Raw genomic sequence first — 4,730 nt, forward strand, 5'->3', positions numbered from 1 at the left:
TATTCAATAAGTGAAAATAAAATAAACAATAAAAGGTGAATCAAATGGACCATTATGGCAAGGCTGGGATAGGCAAATTTGGTAAAGTAAATCCATTGGGCATCTTTCTTTGCCTTTAGACAACAATTCTGATGGCAAAAGAGCCAAACGGGACAGGCAAAAAAAATAAATAAAAATAAGACACTTTCTCACTACATTTTCAAACTAAGCAAGCTTTTCTTTAAATATGTATTATTAATAGGCATTCAGTTTCTCATTGCTGTAATGGAGATGTAATCAATGTCCAGTCTTTTAGATAACTCTTTATTGTCATTGCAGAGTCATACTAAGTACAGCACTACAATGAAATTGGAAATCTGTCCTATGTCGGCACTAAATATAACACAACACGATACGATACAAAACATCACAGCGCAACACAAACAACACAACACAGTAACTGAACTTAGTAATAAAAAATGAAGAAAAAGTGTATGTGTATTGCACACTGTTATTATTGCACATTAATTATTATTGCACCTTGTTATAAATATAATTATTATTACTGTTATTGTTTTTACCGTATAACAGTATATTTAAGGTTAGTTAAAGATTGTGTCTTTGGTACAATGTTGCATTATATTATTTCCATTGTTTTGTCCCTCAAAGCAGGACTATATTCTTTCTCTACCCCTAACCAAGGGTGGGGAAAGAAAGATGACTAAAGATGAACTATGCCAGCAGGCAGAATGACAGCCAGCAGTGTTTTTAACTTTTAAGACTCCAGTTTTAAAGCTTATTCAATGCAATAGTTTATTTTCATGTACATACGTATACACTGAATATTGAGCTTCTTCCATTTCTCAGCTGTGCATTTAATCGTGGCTTCTCCTTCTAGTTAAGCACTGATAAGTTACTTTACAGTCAGATTCAGTATTCCCTATAATAAGGAGTTAGTAGTAACTCAATGGTCATAAACGTATTTATCCCTTGTATTCATGATCCAAGCTCTAGTGCTGTGTAAAAGTAAATATAAACAGAATGCAATGATTTAAAAATTTCATAAACCCAGATTTTTTCACCATAAAACATTTGTCTTAGATATCCTATACAATCTTCCTTTAAGACTGCTTTGTCAAACAAACTGCCAATTCTGATTCAAACAGCCCACTGAACAACTGATATTACTTATGATCTCTCCTTTTGATATATATCCTTCTGTTATGCTCAGAAAGTGGTTAGCACTCATTGTAACTAATGATAAACTATGTTGGACAGGTATCAAATTTATGTTTGAGATTTAATAAATAGTCCCTACCTTGCAACAATTAGCTTTATCAAGAAAAGCAGTATATCACAAATGAATGTGAACAATCACATTTATCCTGAACATTCTTACCTCTACATTCGTTAGAGCCATGCAGGCCATCTTCCCTAAAGATTGGAGTGAAACTTCCTTCAGAACCTCTCTTCCATTTATACTGGACACTATTATCTTTCTTTTATCCCAACTAAATTTTCACAATAATATGGTGAGTAGACTGGCTCTAATATGGTGCATTTCTTCTCTATGTGAGCACTCAGTATACTTAATATAACATGCATCATTCATTTATTGACAGACAAGTTTTGAAAAGATGTGCAGTTATTCACAAGATTTTTTAAATCATATTTTTGCAAATACATGAAATGAAAGAAATAAAAGCAGAATTTGAAGAAAAACAAGCTACACCTCATAATACCTTGACAAAGTGGATTTGGTTTCCATCCATCTCTGGTGCATGTGGCCCAGGGAGCGCCATCTGTACTCCTGTAGTCTGATCCACATGTGTAACTGACAGAGTCACCCAGTCTTTGTTGTTGCCCAGAATCACCCCAGTAATCCAAATACAGAGCTTGTGGATGGCTACATGTAACCTCTAGAAAGAGATATAGACTAACTAATAGGGGCAGATCATCTTCATGTATAAATGAACCGCTGCAAAGCAAGAAACCTTAACCTTGAAATATGTGTATAAAGCAGATGCAGTTTTATACCTTCACACACTGGTCTGATAGTCCAGTCTCCGTCATTTTTGCAAGTAGTCCCAGCGAAGGTGGTCTGAGTGTTCAGAATCCAGTATGCCTCCCCACATGTAACTCTTATCTTCTCACCGGGAGAAAACACACTTCTATAAGCAGGTTCATATGTGGTTCCTCTGAGTGGTGGAAGTGTCAGTTGACATTTTATTTCTGAAATTGTTGAAAGATGAGGCATTTTGACCATTAGTATGTTATAATAAAAGATGCAGTTTGTTAAATGAGATTTGAAGGGCAATTGTGAGTGTGACAGGAACAAACACACAGACACACACACGCACAATATAAACAAATTCCCCTCTTGCCCCCACGGTCATCTACTAAAGGCCTGGGTACTTGAGGGTCCTGCTCAGTGTCTTAGCTGTTCCTAGGACTGCGCCCTTCTAGACAGAGATCTCAGATGTTGTACCTTGGATATGCTTGAGCCACTCGGCCAGCTATGGGGTCACTGCAGTGAGCGCTCCGATTACCGCTGGGACCACTGTTACCTTCACCCTCCACATCTTCTTGAGCTCTTCTCTGAGACCTCAGTACTTCTCCATCTACTTGTGTTCTTTCTTCTTGATGTTGCTGTCGTTCGGTATAGCTACATCTATTACTACAGCCGTCTTTCTCTGATTGTCCACTGCTACTATATCTGGTTGGTTAGCCATCACTAGTTTGTCTGTCTGTATCTGGAGGTCCCAGAAGCAGCTGGTTCATTTGTGCTGCCAGATGCTCATGGAGTGCCGTCAGCTTCTTCAGCAAGTAGGCATGAATCATGTTGGGGCCTGGTGAAGTCCAACTCTTCATTCTGGAGTTCCTCTCATGGATATTTACCTCTGTAATGATTACTGGACCCTGTTCAAGGAGGTTGCTGTGGTATGTTCTTAGATCCACTAGCCACTGAGCATTGCTGTTATGGGTTGCATCCTTCTCCCATATGCTCTTCCAGTACTGCTTTCTATCTCTCGGTTATGATTCTTCAAGCGGCTGGCCAACACTGTGAACTTGGCAGTTCCCAAGGCCTCCTGTCTGCCACAAGAAAGATGATCACATCACATGCCTGAAACCTCCAGGGTGTGTCGCTCCTCCTGTCGCCCACCTGGAGACAGTGTTTACATTGCAATCTGCCTTTCATGGCTCTTTGGCCAGCATCTGTGACATTCAGTAGTAGCCTCATTGTTTTGACACACAAAACAAAACATAAAGCAGCAACCACACTACACACTCTAAACACATTAAATATAAAAAAAACTGTTAAAATTGCTGTTCTCTCATTCACTGGCAAAAATGATTTATTATAATTCTGGTTTTACTTGGCCGATCAACACATTTTAAAAATTGGTATGCAGTTTGAAGTCCTCGCTTTTGACACAGGGTGAAATAAAAACTCAGCAATTGTGGGTCTTGCTGCCATATATTCTTAAATCAATCATGTGATTTAGACGCACCAGCATGTCTGGCAACTAGTGGGTTAAATGACTAAAATCCTTTCAGGTTTTCATGAGTTTTGCTTTCAGCCTTTTTCTCCATGGAGGCCGGCGTCTACATGAAAGTTTTATGTGGTTCTATTAAATTAAATAACGTGCATCGCCACTTTTGATTATAAATATTAAACATAAACAATAAAAATAAGAATCTATGTCAGCTGTATGATGTGATGACGTCTTTCATTTTGCATAAAACTATTCTTAAACAAATGTTGTTTCTGACACAACTCCAAAAAGGATTTGTGTCTTCTCCTGGGAGAGCTGAGTGAATGTGCAAAGCACTGCATTAAAATGAATAAATGTGTCATTGACCAATTAAAAGGCTGATTTCAATCCACTGTTTAAACATCTGTTTGTTACTGTAAACTATTATTAAGACAGAAACTAGTAATAAGACTTTCTTACCATTCTGCTGTAAAGATTCATTTGGATTCAGCCACAGGAGAAAAAGCCAAGAAAGGCCAAAGAGTCTCATTATTCAAATCAGGGATTGCTGTGTTCAGGAAATACTGCCTAAGAAGTCATTCACCTCCACACTTACACAGACTGAACTTTTTTACCACATGAATATGTGCATGCTGTGGAACTTACTCAGGGACACTGGCATTTAACCCTTCCACCTGACACACACACACACACACACACGCACACACACACCACAGCGCCGCACACAATCTACACACACACACACACACACACACACACACACACACACACACACACACACACACACACACAGTGTATTGTTAAAATCAATTATTCAGATTTATGTCTGTTTTCAATTGTTGGGTATAAATATAAGTATACTAAAATGTTTAATATTTATATCAATAAGTATTAGACAAAGTTATAGCACACTGCTGGCACACACAGAGTTGTTCTGCAATTTTTATGTGATTTGTTTACCATTGTCCTTGTCATTCATTTACATGTTTGTTCATGCAGCTCATGTCACTTCCAGTTAAGAAAAATCTTTAGTGGAAAGAGGACAAGGTCATTACATCAATAAATTTCCAAAAGAAGAGAGAAAAAAGACACATGCTCCATCCTCCTACTTTTTATTATATGGAAAATAATAATAATTATTTTTCAAAATAAATAATTGACAATTCAAATAATGAAACTGGCATTTAAACGGTTAAAATCCTGAAATACTGACTGAATGGTTTATCATTTGATAAGGGGTCAACTTTATTAGGT

General features: G+C 37.4%; 1 long non-coding RNA gene across 1 annotated transcript; it reads right to left on the minus strand.

Moving 5' to 3' along the window:
* Positions 1 to 478: 478 nt before the first annotated feature.
* On the minus strand, positions 479 to 4,119 carry LOC102297818. The gene is made up of 3 exons (XR_318152.3): positions 3,936 to 4,119; positions 2,017 to 2,211; positions 479 to 1,898 (listed from the first exon to the last, which is right to left on the minus strand). It is a non-coding gene; the product is annotated as an uncharacterized LOC102297818 (long non-coding RNA).
* Positions 4,120 to 4,730: the final 611 nt, after the last annotated feature.

Source organism: Haplochromis burtoni, unplaced genomic scaffold (genome assembly GCF_018398535.1).
Source record: "Haplochromis burtoni strain Fernald_Lab_line unplaced genomic scaffold, NCSU_Asbu1 Contig_3530, whole genome shotgun sequence".
Lineage (NCBI taxonomy): Eukaryota > Metazoa > Chordata > Actinopteri > Cichliformes > Cichlidae > Haplochromis > Haplochromis burtoni.